This window comes from Anolis carolinensis, chromosome 1 (genome assembly GCF_035594765.1).
Source record: "Anolis carolinensis isolate JA03-04 chromosome 1, rAnoCar3.1.pri, whole genome shotgun sequence".
Lineage (NCBI taxonomy): Eukaryota > Metazoa > Chordata > Lepidosauria > Squamata > Dactyloidae > Anolis > Anolis carolinensis.
The window spans coordinates 349731731-349747758 of NC_085841.1; the positions used below are offsets into that span (position 1 = coordinate 349731731).

At 38.8% G+C, this 16028-nt stretch overlaps 1 long non-coding RNA gene across 1 annotated transcript; it reads right to left on the reverse strand.

Annotated features, from left to right (window-relative positions):
- Nucleotides 1-1656: 1656 nt before the first annotated feature.
- Nucleotides 1657-6788, reverse strand: LOC134295569 (uncharacterized). The gene is made up of 2 exons (XR_010002197.1): nt 5786-6788; nt 1657-1950 (listed from the first exon to the last, which is right to left on the reverse strand). It is a non-coding gene; the product is annotated as an uncharacterized LOC134295569 (long non-coding RNA).
- Between the last annotated feature and the right edge of the window lie 9240 nt (nt 6789-16028).

The following is a 16028-nucleotide window of genomic DNA, read 5'->3' on the forward strand; positions in this document are numbered from 1 at the left end:
CATTGATTCTGCAGTGTACTCGTAGATGTACTCCGACTAAAGCAAGGGCAGACATAAAAACTCACCAACAAGGAACAATTTGCAAATGGTGTATTTCACACTTGCTCTCTTTTTATCTTATTTTGATGTTCTGGATTTTATCATATCAGCAGAATATGACAAGATATTTGGGGACATGATGTGCAATGTTTTATATACAGTAGAGTCTCGCTTATCCAACGTAAATGGGCCAACAGAACGTTGGATAAGCGAATATGTTGGATAATAAGGAGAGATTAAAGAAAAGCCTATTAAACATCAAATTAGGTTATGATTTTACAAATTAAGCACCAAAACATCATGTTAGACAACAAATTTGACAGAAAAAGTAGTTCAATACACAGTAATGCTATGTAGTAATTACTGTATTTACGAATTTAGCACCAAAATATCACGATGTATTGAAAACATTGACTACAAAAATGCGTTGGATAATCCAGAATGTTGGATAAGCGAGTGTTGGATAAGTGAGACTCTACTGTATAAGTTATGTTGAAATCACTATGAATGTACACATTTTCTGTGTCTAAAATCAAACTGTTTTCTATAATATGGTTTTTTCTGATCTTTCCCTATGATTGGGAAATGCAAACTCCCAATCTGCATTATTTGGGAGTCATAGCAGGAATCAGACACATTTAATCTTTTCTGTTATGCTAAGGTAAATCCCTTCTCTGACTTCGGTACTGTATTTGGAATGGAAGGAATTTTTCTAGTAGCACCAAGAGTTAAAGGATAAAAGAAAATAAATCAAGGAAATGCCAGTTGAAAGAGAAATTCTATTTCGGCAGATGTCAGAATCAAACGAACATATGTATTCTGATGAAAATTACACTATAATTAGCACTTGGGGTGGGTGGGGGGATTTACCTTGGACAGTGAGAATAGAAAAGCCAGAAAAATGTTTAATTTAAGCGGTTGTAGCCCTACCAGATGTGAACAAGAAAGCATTGTTCAGATTGCCTGTACTAGTCCCAACTAATTGCATTCCTTCTTTCTTCAAAAGGGAAGAAAGTGTGAATTGGTTTAATGATTAAGGAGAAGAAATTGCAAGAGGAGAAAGCAATGGAACAATGGGTTCGTTTCTTGCATTTATATGTGTGCCGAGCCTAAAATCTATAAATCCAAGCAAGTATATAGAACCAGTAATGTGGCCTGGGGGAAAAAAACACTGCCCCATTTTTTACAAAGTCTTTTTTTTTTTTTGAAAACGAGAACAAAAGTTGGATTATGGACTGTTTTATAAAGCAATGAACAAAATACAGCACCTGGTATTTATTGGTGATCTCCCACCCAAGTACTAATCAGAGCTGCTGTTACTTAGGGGTCATCTAAACGTATAATACAGTTTCAGACTGTGCAGATGTGGTCTTAGTCCCGCAAAAGAACCTTCAACTTCAAAATATCCTCTATTAAATAACGTGCCAGGATCCAAAATGTCTTTGCCTTATCTCATGTCTTGTCTACCACCTGCACATGGAGAAAGTCAGCATATGGGGGGAAAAATTAGAGATTTCTTAATAGAGGATTGGTTAACTAGAATATGGGCCATAGCTTATCTGAAAAAATTAACATACAAATTAAGATTAGAGAGAGGAGAAATAAAAGAGACTGGAATTGATGCTATATGGAAACCATTTATTGAGTGTCAGAGCAGTAGCAGGTTCAGATCAGGTGAGATTTTGGATAAATGATTTGGAGAAAGGGTGACTAATTATTAATAAAAATAGACAAGTAGAGGAAATTTATGTGCAAGAGGATTGACAGGGAATTAGGTATAAGTCTTTGATTGGAGAAGGGGAGGGAGTGTAGCGCAATGGGTTAAACCCTTGTGCCGCTGAACTGCTGACCTGGAGGTTGGCCGTTCGAATCCGCAAGACGAGGTGATGTCAAGCTCTAGCTCCCGTCAACCTAGCAGTTTGAAAACATACAAATGTGAGTAGATAAATAGGTACCGCTTCTGTGGGAATAGGCAAAGAGACACTCCAAGCAATCTTGCTGGCCACATCTCTGCTTGAAAATGGAGAAAAGCACCTCCCCGGAGCCAGAGATGAGCACTGCCTCCAGAAAGCTGGAAATGAAAGGAGAAGCCTTGCCTTGTTTGTGTTTGTATGTTTCATTGTATTTGACTATAAAGGCATTGAATGTTTGCCTATATTAATGCTGTAATCTGCTCTGAGTCCCCTGGGGGAGAAGGGTGGAATATAAATAAAGTGTATTATTATTATTATTATTATTATTAATTATTAGATGAGATAAAAGCAACATTTTGGGTTATGATTTATATTTGTGCTGTTATATTGTATATTTATTCTATATACAATATATACCGTGTTTCCCCGAAAATAAGACAGTGTCTTATATTAATTTTTGCTCCCAAAGATGCTATAGTTTTTATTTTCAGAGGATGTCTTATTTTTCCATGAAGAAGAATTCATATTTATTGTTGAACAAAAAAATGAACATTTATTATATACAGTACAGTAGTTGTCATCATAAACCAGCATAACCAGACAAAACTATCAAGTATTTCTTGTTACTACCAATATTTCCATGTACAACACTTTATGGTATGTACATTTACCGATCCTGCATGCTCTGGAGTTCTGTTCTGCGGGCATGCTTCCAAACAAAAACTTTGCTAGGTCTTACTTTCGGTGGAGGCCTTATATTTAGCAATTCAGCAAAACTTCTACTAGGTCTTATTTTCAGGGGATGTCTTATTTTAGGGGAAACAGGGTATGCAATACATATGTATTCTTGTATTTCACCACTCTCTAATCTTAATTTTATGTGTATATAAAAATATTCCCTTCTTATCATTGCATTCCAAGCATATTATAGGTAGAACCCTTATAAATTTCAGACCACTTTTCAGGAATCAAATACTATTATGTATATAATTTTATTTTTACAAAACTTTAAACCACATTTTCCCCATTGACCTGTTTAAATGTTATGCCTAATATTCTGAGCCCACTCTGAAAGTGAATAATCGAGCCTCAACCCTGGGGCAGTGTCTATAAAACAGTGAAAATACAGTGTGTACTATTCCATTTTCATAGAAAATAAAATGGAAACACTGTGTGGTCAGAAGCTGGGAAAGTGATATTTCCATGCTCTGCACCTGGTACTTTTGGCATCTGAGCAGGCTCCCCTGGTAATTTCTTTGGCCAAAAACAGTGGCATGCTAATAACATGGGCAAAATCTCTACCTTCCCAAATGTTCGATCTGGATGGTAGTTGGTAGAAATATAATCAGCCTCTCTTTCTGTTCATTAAGTGAATGAAGATCGGGAGTAAAAGCCCCATTACATGACTCATTCCTCATAAAAGTACTAGTACCAACAAATGTGGGGGAAGAAAGTGAATGCGTAATAATGCTTTAGTTTTCCTTTCACATGTTTAACAATGTTTTACAAGACCATTCTATTATTAGCTTAAATTACCTTTTTATACTACAAATGTCAGAATATACCTCACAATCTCTGATGATGCCTGCCATAGATGTAGGCGACACGTCAGGAGAGAATGCTTCTGGAATATGGCCATACAGCCTGGAAAATGCACAACAACCCAGTGATTCCAGCCATTAAAACCTTTCACAACAAAATGCCAGAATCTTACTGCACTTTTAAGAGACTGACCATATGGCCACTGGGCATTTTGATTGTAGGATTTTTGCCATTGTAGTCTCAGAAAGGTCTCAGTTTTGTTCTGAGGTCTGAATATGAAATGACCCTGAGATTGTGAGAAATGATAGACTTGAACATCATTTAATGGCAAGAGCAAGTGATCAGTTATTTAATTTATTATTAGATTTTTTTCTGCTATCATGAACACATATTTTTAAACTTCCCAATTTCTTCAATCCTAAGGCTGGTTCCATGGTGCAAAATAATGCAGTTTGAACTGCATTGTATGGTCTATGTAGATCTATATAATGCAGTGTGAAATGCCTTGAAGTGCATTATATGGTCCTATGCTGAAATATATAATTGAGTTCAAATTACGCTGAATATGTAATGCAGTTCCCCATATAAACATCTTGAAAAATGGGGCCGCGGCTAGCACAGCAAGTTAAACTGCCAGCTACAGAAGAGCTTGTCGACCTGAAGGTTGGCAGTTCAAGCCTCGGGTTGGAGTGAGCTCCTGCAGTCAGCCCCAGTTTCTGCTTACCTAGCAATATGGAAACAACAGTGTGGGTAGATAAATAGGTACCACTTTGGTGGGGAGATAAAGGTAAGGCAAAGGTAAAGCTTTCCCCTGACGTTAAGTCCAGTCATGACCAACTCTGGGGGTTGGTGCTCATCTCCATTTTTAAGCCGAAGAGCCGGCATTGTCCGTAGACACCTCCAAGGTCATGTGGCCGGCATGACTGCATGGAGCACCGTTACCATCCCGCCGGAGCGGTACCTATTGATCTACTCACATTTGCATGATTTTGAACTGCTAGGTTGGCAGGAGCTGGGGCTAACAGCATTCCGCTCCCGGGATTTGAGCCTGGGCCCTTTTGGTCCGCAAGTTCAGCAGCTCAGCACTTTAACACACTGTGCCACCAGGGGCCCCAAAAGGTGTCCTGAAAACATGCTGGCATATCAGATCAGGAAGGCATCCATGGACGGCAAGCTCCTCGGCATGGAAAAAATGAAACACCACCACCTTCCCATGGCTAAGTCAAGCACAGCCTCCTGATGCTGGAGATGAGAAGAAGGAAGCCTTGCCTCTGTTTATGTACGTATGTACTGTCTGTCTTTGTCAATTGTATAAATGACATTGAATATTTGCCATAAATGTATCTGTAATCCGCTCTGTGTCCCCTCAGGCCGGCAGAATGTTGGATAAGCGAATATCTTGGATAATAAGGAAAAGCCTATTAAACATCAAATTAGGTTATGATTTTACAAATTAAGCACCAAAACATCATGTTATACAACAAATTTGACAGAAAAAGTAGTTCAATACGCAGTAATGCTATGTAGTAATTACTGTATTTACTAATTTAGAACCAAAATATCACAATGTATTGAAAACATTGACTGCAAAAACATTGACTACTAAAAGGCAGACTGTGTTGGATAATCCAGAACATTGGATAAGCGAATGTTGGATAAGTGAGACTCTACTGCATTATTATTATTATTATCATCATCATCATCATCATTATTAAAAATGGGGTGTGCCTTAGAAATTAATGTGCTTTTCTTATAAATATATAAATAAAGCTTTGTTTCTGTTGGTAGTACCAAAATTAATGTGTGTTTTACCATTGATGGAAAATGGGAAGCTTGTGGGAGGAAACATCATTTTCTGTTGGAGAAAATGGTGCAGGTTCCTGCCTTCTTTTGCTGGTGCTTCATTTTTAAAAGGGGGTTGTTTGCTTTTCAGGTGGTTATTGATGGCAAATGTCTTACAGCACAAACACTTCTTTCCGGTTGTTTGATTTGCACTTGCAGCCCTCTAGTGGATGCAGAGCTTAGCCATTCACTTCCATTTATTGGCTTTTGTTAAGATTTAGCCTCTTCCTGGAGAACTTCCAGTTAGAGTTGTCAGAGTCAAAACTGGAGACAATTCCCCTTCTTTTAATGGTTGCATAGAAGAGGGAATTTCAGCAGATGTTGCTTGCCGTTCAACCTGGTAACAATCAGTTTTAATTTAGTCTTCTACAGAATGTTTAAAATTACAGAAGCCATCTCCAGTTTTCCTTCTGCCAAACTACACACCAGATTCAACATGTCATACCTACCCATAGTTTCTCAATGCAGTACCTCTTGCCTCTGTTTGAAGCCATTCTTCTTTCCTGAAACCGTTAAAGACCAAAACATTCATTAGGATTAAAATCCACCAATATATATGGATCATCATGAATAAAATAATACTGCATTTTTTTCAGTTCTAAGAAGCACATCTCTAAATTTGGAGTGCATCTTAGAATTGTGAGTGGTTTTTATGTAAATACAGTAGAGTCTCACTTATCCAAGCCTCTGGATTATCCAAGCCATTTTTGTAGTCAATGTTTTCAATATATCGTGATATTTTGTTGCTAAATTTGTAAATACAGTAATTACAACATAACATTACTGAATATTGAACTACTTTTCTGTCAAATTTGTTGTATAACATGATGTTTTGGTGCTTAATTTGTAAAATCATAACCTAATTTGATGTTTAATAGGCTTTTCCTTAATCTCTCCTTATTATCCAAGATATTCGCTTATCCAAGCTTCTGCCGGCCCATTTAGCTTGGATAAGTGAGACTCTACTGTAACGCTTTTTTCTGTTGATGGTATTGAAAGTGAATGTCTTATAATCGCTGACATCTTAGAATTGAAGAAATATGGTAATTTTATCATTGATTTATGTAGTCAGCCCTCTCTGTTTATATATTCTGCAGGGTTTTTACTAATTTATATAATAATCATAATAATCATGATCATAATTTTATTTCTTACCCGCCTCTCCTCACAGCTCAAGATGGGTTACATATTAAAACATATTTCCATAAAATATTCAGTAATAAGGAGACAAAAAGCAAAGGCAATACAAAGATGGCAGATTTTCATAATACACAACACTAAAACTACTATGTCTAACACAACTAAATCTAAGACAGACATTCTAACATAAAACATACCAACTCTAATACACTCATATTAGACACATGATTACTGAAACTATTATATGAACCATATATTCATTTTCCGTTGATTTTTACTCTTTATTATCTTACTCCCTCTAGATAATCTATAACCATGCTTCTACTTTTAATGCCACTCCTCTGATTCATATATCCAACATTTGCTCCCACCACTGTTGTGAAAAAGTAATAAACAGGTTCCAGTCTTTCTTGAAGTTTATCAAAGAGTTCCCCTTGATTAGTATAATAAATTTATTTGCCTCTCAGGTATCCTGAATGGTAAGATTCTTCATTAAATCAAGAAAACTTTGTCTTGGTCTCCTTTAGTCTTTTTATTGGATAGACTGTCCAGTTTGGACAATATCACTCAATTCGAGAGACCGTGTTATCATTTTAGCTATCATAGCCGTATCTAATACGGGAGTTTGTAGTTTGGTGAGACACTAGAGCTTTCTGGCTGAGAATTACATTTTACTTCCTAAACTGTAAATACCAGGATTCCATAGGAGCAAACCATGGCAATTTATAATGGAATAGTGGCAGTATAGGACTGTTGTGTGTGATTTCAGCTTCTGCAAGGACCGTGGGTTCTGTGGCCCAGTATGTTGAGATTCCCAGAAGGCCGAATGAGACACAGGCAAAATCAGAGGTTTATTTTCAATGGCCAAATAGGATGTCAGTGGAGAAACCACTCCAAAGAACTGACATACCACAGTTGTGAACACAGAGCATAAGGTAAAGGTAACGATTTCCCCTGACGTCAAGTCCAGTCGTGACTGACTCTGGGGGTTGGTGCTCATCTCCATTTCTAAGCCGAAGAGCCGGCGTTGTCCATAGACATCTCCAGGTCATGTGGCCGGCATGACTGCATGGAGCGCCGTTACCTTCCCGCCGGAGCGGTACCTATTGATCTACTCACATTTGCATGTTTTCGAACTGCTAGGTTGGCAGGAGATAGGGCTTGACAGACAGGAGCAGAAGCTGGAGCATATTTATTACATTTGACAGCTATTCAAGATACCCGCTCTAGCTCTTGATTGGTTCAGAAACGGTCTGGCTAGGATCCGCTCCTCGGTTGACTGGGGAATTCCCTCCAACATCATTGTTGCTTGGTTCCTGTCATGGTGGGAAATTCAAATAAACTCCCATTGGTTTATTTTGAAATGTATTGATCTGCCTCCAAAGGGGGTGCAATTGCAAGGAATGTGATTAATGATGGGCTTAATGTGCAACTTCTGGTAAAAACAAAAGTGTCAGTCATTGGGTGCTTTAGGGTGATGGTAATCTCATTGGTTGTTGCAAAGGAAGGATCTGGCTTGGGGCATGAACGAGAAACGTTTCCAGATCATTTCAGGTGAAAATAGGAAAGTACCCAGGGCTTTTGATCAAAGTTCATTGCGTGTTTCCCTCCCATCTCCCAGTTCACTGTGTGGGGATTTACCTGCTGAATGTCCCAATGGAGGCTCGTCTCAGAATTCATATAATTTATATAATTCATAATTTGGGGGTCCGATTTTTTGATAACGTGACTACACAGTGTGGTAGGGCCATTAGAGAGGAAATTCTTACAATCTTAATATTTATGATGATTCTCCAATCATCTCTCCCTCTATGCACCGAGCTTTCCAAAACACACACACACACACAACGCTGAATGTATCCATGTAAGTGGATGCAAAGTCTTCCAGTTTTTACAAAGCCTCATATTCAATATAAGCATGCAGTGCAGAGGGCCAAATGTCCTCCCTTTCCAGAAAATTGGCCGCATTGCCAAACTGATGTTATTGCTCACCTGTTGGGAATGTTACGGATTCTCTCTCTGAGAGTGTGTCCTGTTTTGCATTCACAGTAGGAAAACTGTTGAGAGTGTATGAGCTTTTCCTCCTTCTCTGTTTGCTCATATTATAGGTTGCAATCACTTTTCAGCCCTGTCCTACATCACCATCAGCCATGCTGGGTTTTAAAAAAGGAGAAACTGTGTTCATTGGAGAATAACAACAATAATAATCATAATCATAAACCCCATCCCATGGCCAAAGTATAATGTGAAGCAAATTCTGTTAGCCGGTTTCTTTCAAGAACCTTAATTGGAAAAAAGAGACCAATTTGAAGCTATTATTAGTAATTATAAGATAACGGGATTTTTGGAGAAAGGACAAGCACGAATAGATAATGCATAGCGGTTATATAGAATGCTGTCATTTTACAAATAATAAATGAAATCCAATTAATTAAGGCTTAATGATATCTCCCAAACCAATTTCAGAAAAGCACGCTGATAACTGAAGCCTACAACAATGTCCTTTGGAGTAGTTCCATTAGCTTTAATAGGGCTGCTCCGGAGTAAATGAATCATGGATTGCGGTTTTATCATCTGGTTGAAGGACACACAGTGCAGACAAATATAACTTGGGGAAGGGATGCATAACTAACAGTATTTATATTCTTCTGTAAATTTTTCGTTGGTTCTGAGGGGGTGGATTACACGGAATAAAGAAAATCACAATTATTCAGAATTGCATATGACTACTGACTTTCTTGGGAGCCTCCAGTGGCGCAGTGGGTTAAACCGCTGAGCTGCTAAATTTGCTGATAGAAAGATTGTTTGTTTGAATCTGGGGAGTGGGGTGAGCTCCCGCTGTTAGCCCCAGCTTCTGCCAGCCTAGCAGTTCGAAAACATGCAAATGTGAGTAGACCAATAGGTACCGCTCCAGCAGGAAGGTAACGGCACTCCATGCAGTCATGCCAACCATATGACCTTGGAGGTGTCTATGGACAATGTCGGCTCTTCGGCATAGAAATGGAGATGAGCACTAACTCCCAGAGTTGGACATGACTAGACTTACTGTCAGGAGAATACCTTTACCTTTACCTAGTTTTTAGATGCCCCATAGAATTTGAGAATTTGTCTAGTCTTAACTGTAGCAGAAAATAAACCATACCTGCTGCTTTCTGGACTCTGAATTTTAAGCAATAGTCCCACTTAGGTTGACTGAAAGCAGTTTCACATAGGTTAATAGATGCTAATATATTCACACTATCTCAAATTCTTCCTTGCTGTATCTTAAGTACAGATATACTTCAGTTAATGAAGTAGATTTGCTCCTGGGCATTACTTCTTTATCAGAAGATAAAGGAGTTAGAAATAATATGAAAAGAATAGATAGGTTTCCTTCCACATCACGAAAAAAAGAAGAGGGGGTTCAACATTTTCCAGCAAAGTTTATTCAAAACTAACAGTGTGCACCTGTGAAATGAAACAACCAGGCTTCACAACTGCACATAAGAAAACAAACATAAAAATTGAAACAGCTAGAGACCTTCTGAAGGCCTTTTCCAAAACGCATCCCAGGATGATTTTTTTTAAATTTCACCAGCCTCCATTTTTCTTATGATTCCCAGTTTGGAGATCATACATATAAATCAATGCTTTTTAGCTGTCTGTTATTCCTTTTCTGCTCTGTTTTGTAGTTCACCCATGATCAGTAAAAAAAAAAAATGGAAGCAGCTGCTGTTTACGTTACTGGCATACACGCGCACACACACATACACACAGCTACAGTAAAAATAGCTGGAGAAGTTTTAAAATGTCATTTCAACTATATTTTTTGTTTTTAACTTTATATTACAGTTATCACTCATGACACAAATTGTTAATTGTTTTTTTAATTTTTATATTCATATGTATATGTATTTGCCTTGTTTAAAAATTCTATTGTATCATGTCACTGTTTACCACCTTGAGTCTCGATGCAGAGAAAGGCGGGTAAAAATAGTGATGATGATAACAATAACAATCATAATCTGCCAAACTCACTCGTGACGGATGGCCATCTAAGGCCCTATCTACACTGCCATATAAAATCCAAATTATCTGCTTTGAACTGGATTATATGGCAGTGTAGACTAATAAAATCCACTTCAAAGCAGATAATCTGGATTTTATACGGCAGTGTAGATGGGGCCTAAGCCCCTCTTTAAGGGTACTGTATTAGCTCATGTGCATGGTGCAAATTGACACCAACCGCCCAATGCCAATGGAGCTAAAATTATCCCACTTATCAGAGGACAAGGAGAAAGAGGGCCTGGCAAAATGCAAAAGGTTTTGTAAAAATGAGCTTTATTGTCATACGTTGTCTGAACCTATAGAAGGCAAAATGGTTGTCTGCTGAGACACTGGAAGTAGCCCAAGAAAGAAGACAAAAGGAAACAGCGATAGGGGGAGATATGCCCAATTAAATGCACAATTCCTGAGATTAGCCAGAAGAGACAAGGAACTATTTTTAAACAAGCAATGCATGGAAGTGGAAGAAGACAATAGAATAGGAAGGACAAGAGACCTCTTCCAGAAAATCAGAAACATCGGAGGCAAATTTCAGGCAAAAATGGGCATGATCAAAAACAAAAGGTGGCAAGGACCTAACAGAAGCTGAAGAGATCAAGAAAAGGTAGCGAGAATATACAGAAGATCTGTATAGGAAGGATAATAATATAAAGGATAGCTTTGATGGTGTGGTGAATGAATTAGAACCAGACATCCTGAGGAGTGAGGTTGAATGGGCCTTAAGAAGCATTGTTAATAACAAGGCAGCAGGAGACGATAGGATCTCAGCTGAGTTGTTTAAAATCTTGGAAGATGATGCTGTCAAGGTGATGCATGCCATATGCCAGCAAATCAATTTATATCCCCATACCCAAAAAGGGAAACGCTAAAGAATGTTCAAACTTCCATACAGTGGCACTTATTTCCCATGCCAGTAAGGTAATGTTCAAGATCCTGCAAGGAAGACTCCAGCAATACACGGAGCAAGAGTTGCCAGATGTCCAAGCTAGGTTCAGAAAAGGCAGAGGAAAGAGAGACCAAATTGCCAATATCCGCCGGATAATGGAGGAAGGCAGGGAGTTTCAGAAAAACATCTATTTCTGCTTTATTGACTATTCTAAAGCCTTTGACTGTGTGGATCATAATAAACTGTGCCATGTTCTTGGTGGTATAGGGATACCAAGTCACCTTGTATGTCTCCTGAGAAATCTGTATAAAGACCAAGTATCCACAGTAAGAACAGATCACGAAACAACAGACTGGTTCAAGAGTGGGAAAGGAGTGCGGCAGGGCTGCATACTTTCACCCTCCCTATTCAACTTGTACGCAGAACACATAATTTATTTCTCACATTTCTCACATCATGCGATGTGCGGGGCTTGACGATTCCAAGGCCGGAGATAAAATTGCTGGAAGAAACATTAACAACCTCAGGTATACAGATGATACCACTCTGATGGCTGAAAGTGAGGAAGAGCTGAGGAGCCTTATCACCAAGGTGAAAGAAGAAAGTGCAAAAGCTAGGTTGCAATTAAACATTAAAAAAAAACCAAGATTATGGCAACCAGACCGATTGATAACTGAAAATAGAGGGAGAAAATGTGGAGGCAGTGACAGACTTTATATTTCTAAGCACAAAGATCACTGCAGATGCAGACTGCAGCCAGGAAATCAGAAGACGTCTACTTCTTGGGAGGAGAGCAATGGCCAACCTTGATAAAATAGTGAAGAGCAGACATCACACTGGCAACAAAGGTCCGCATAGTCAAAGCAATGGTATTCCCCATAGTAACCTATGGATGCAAGAACTGGACCATAAGGAAGGCTGAGCGAAGGAAGAGAGATGCTTTTGAACTCTGGTGCTGGAGGAAAATCCTGAGAGTGCCTTGGACTGCAAGAAGATCCAACCAGTCCATCCTCCAGGAAATAATGCCTGACTGCTCACTGGAGGGAAGGATATTAGAGGCAAAGATGAAGTATTTTGGCCACATCATGAGAAGACAGGAAAACTTGGAAAATATCATGATACTGGGGAAAATGGAAAGAAAAAGGAAGAGAGGTTGATCAAGGGCAAGATGGATGGATGGTATCCTTGAAGTGACTGGTTTGACCTTCAAGGAACTGGGGGCAGCGGACGGCCGACAGGGAGCTCTGGCGTGGTCTGGTCCATGAGGTCATGAAGAGTCGGGAGATGAATGTGTGAATGAAGAAGAAGATTGTCATAGGTTTTGTTAACTAATGTATGCCTATAGTGCTAGTTTGCCTGTGCTGGATTGGCTGGGACCAAAGCTTAGGGTGCATCTACACTGAAGAATTAATGTGGTTTGACACCATTTTAACTTCCATGGCCCAAAGTATGGTGTCACGGGAAGTGTAGTAGCTTGGTGAGGCGCCACCACTCTTTTGCAAAGAAGGTTGAAGACCTTGTAAAACTACAGTTCCCATAATTCCTTAACATTGGGCTTTGTTTCCAGTCCTTTGTACCATTTTGGTTGCCCTGCTCTGAACACATTCCATCAAACAAAAATGCTCTCAAAACAATATTTGCCACAACAGATAGAAGCCTGTCTGCAATGTCAACTCTAAATAACCAGGTGATAAACAAGGAAGCATCATGCATAGGGATGTGAAAACCTGTCAGTTTCAATTCCCCTGCATATCTCAGAATCCCACCAATATTATTTTTCCATCCAGGTTATAAGACATGCTTTTCCCCCCTCGCCAAACAAAAATGTACATATATTTTGGTATCTAATTTTCCTGATGCACACATCGTAATGCATTAGCTGCATTGACCGAGGTATATTTGTTTCTATTTTTAAATAAATTTATTTGTTTATAATTTACTGAGAGAGAGAGAGAGAGAGAAAGAGAGAAAATAATTTGATGTTCATTACCTCTTCCAAACTATGAGAAATTGAATAATAGAATCTAGAATCATAAAATTAGAAGAAAAACCTCTACATTCATCCAGTACAATCCCATCTTGCCATGTAGGAACACACAATCAAACCACTCCTGGCAGATGGCTATCCAGCTTCTGCTTAAAAACCTCCAGAGAAGGCGACTCCATCATACTCACAGGCAGCATTTTCCACTCATGGAACAGCTCTTACTGTCAGCAAGTTCTTCCTAATGTTTAGATGGAATCTCTTTTCCTGCAATTTGAATCCATTGCCCCATTATGTCCTTCAAAGATTTAAACATGGCTCTCATGTCCCCTTTCAATCTTCTTTTCTCCAAGCTAAACTTACCCAGCTTCCTAAACTGTTCCTTATAGAGCTTGGTTTCCAAACCTTTCATCATATTGCTTTCCCTTTTCTGGACATGTTCCAGATTGTCAATATCTTTCAGAAATTGATACTGTATTTGAGGTGAGGTGAAAAAGAAAGACTTTGCTGGATCTCTCTCTTCCCCCAATTGTTAATTCAAGCTCTGATTAATATTATAAAGTTTAAAATAAAGTGTTTCAGAAAGTTCTAATTGCTCTCTGTTCGTGCTTCCCTTGAACCACCTGTGTGTCTTTGACAGTCCGATCAGCTGTTTTGGGCTTTTATAAAGCGTACATGTGCAGGAGCAGTCTACATATGAGGGGAGGGGAGGAAAACACACATTTTGCATGACTGCAGGGATATACAGAGATGTGAATATGCACAGTTTCTGGACGGAATTGGAATATAAGTGCACCTTTTAAGCATGTGTTTTTGTTTGTTGCAGCGAATCAGTGTGCATTTACTGCTAGCACAGGCATGGGCAAGCTTCGGACCTTAACTCCCACAATTCCTAACAACCTCAGGCCATTTCCTTTTAAGCAGCTGAGGGGGAAAAGGAAGGGGCCTGAGGCTGTTAGGACTTCTGGGAGTTGAAGTCCAAAACACCTGGAGGGCCTAAGTTTGTCCATGTCTGTGCTAGCATCATTTAGTCACAAACACCCCTTTTTACCCGGTAGCTTCCGCATTTTAGGTGTTGTGTAGAAGAGCCCTCAGGTCCAGCCTGTGGTCTGTTGACTCCTAAATTGGGTTGTTGTATGTCTTTCGGGCTGTGTGGCCATGTTCCAGAAGCATTCTCTCCTGACGTTTCGCCCACATCTATGGCAGGCATCCTCAGAGGTTGTGAGGTAACACAGCCCGAAAGACATACAACAACCCTGTGATCCTGGCCATGAAAGCCTTCGACAACACATCGACTCCTAAATTCCTTTCACATGCACTGTTTTCAAGCCAGGTGTCACGGTCACCCCATCCTATACATGTGTCCTTCTGTGAATAGTCCTTCTGTGAATAGACCCAGACTTTCCAACATTGTACAAGTGAAAAACAGGACATGTCTGGCCAAACAACATCCAGGCAAAATGTGCTCAAGGTGGCAATGGTTATTATTAAGGAAGAACACAAAAGCCTGGAAAGGCTGAAGCACTTTGCTTTTTCTGGGGAAGATTTTGCCCTTTCATTTCCTCTCCTGGCTGCTGAGTTAATTTCAGTAACACCAACAGAAAAAAACCAACTCACTCACCCGCCTCTTCTCTCTCTCTCTCTCTCTCTCTCTCTCTCTCTCTCTCTCTATATATATATATATATATATATATATATATATATATATATACACACACACACACACACACACACACACACACAGTAGAGTCTCACTTATCCAAGCCTCGCTTATCCAAGTTTCTGGATTATCCAAGCCATTTTTGTAGTCAATGTTTTCAATATATCATGATATTTTGGGGTTAAATTCATAAATACAGTAATTACAACATAACATTACTGTGTATTGAACTACTTTTTCTGTCAAATTTGTTGTATAACATGATGTTTTGGTGCTTAATTTGTAAAATCATAACCTAATTTGATGTTTAATAGGCTTTTCCTTAATCCCTCCTTATTATCTAACATTTTTGTGAGACTCTACTGTATATATATATATATATATAGAGAGAGAGAGCACCTATGATTCTAAGACTCAATGCAATTTTGAAAATATTTATATGGAAGGCAGGGGAAGTGCATCTTAGAATGAAGAAATAAACTATTAAAGAGAACATTTTAATATTATATATCAAAATGGTGGGTGTTTATATATAGCAGAAATATGAAAAATTATATATTGAAATGGAAAAATTATATATTAAAAATTTCATGCATCCAATGAAATGCCGGTGAAGGACTTGATTGCAGAAATAGTCTCTATGCACTGCTCCGTAGTATAGCAATAAACCTTGGAGATAAACTTAATCCCCCATATGAATGATACAACATAGAAGTGAATGCATAACAGAAATTCCACTGGGAAGAATTTTCTCATTTGTCCCCTCCTAAATCCATTATGGAAAATCTTGCTATCTTATTCAAAGTGCAAAAGGGCATAATCCTTCTTCCTGGCAATTGTAGTTTCCCTTCTCTCCAAGTCTCATTGAATTGAAGTAACAGGAAAAGCCACTCTTTTCGGGTTTCTTCACGCACTAGACTCACAAAGATTACGCATTAGAGACTCCTTGGCATTCCCAAGTGTCATATGATACTAAAT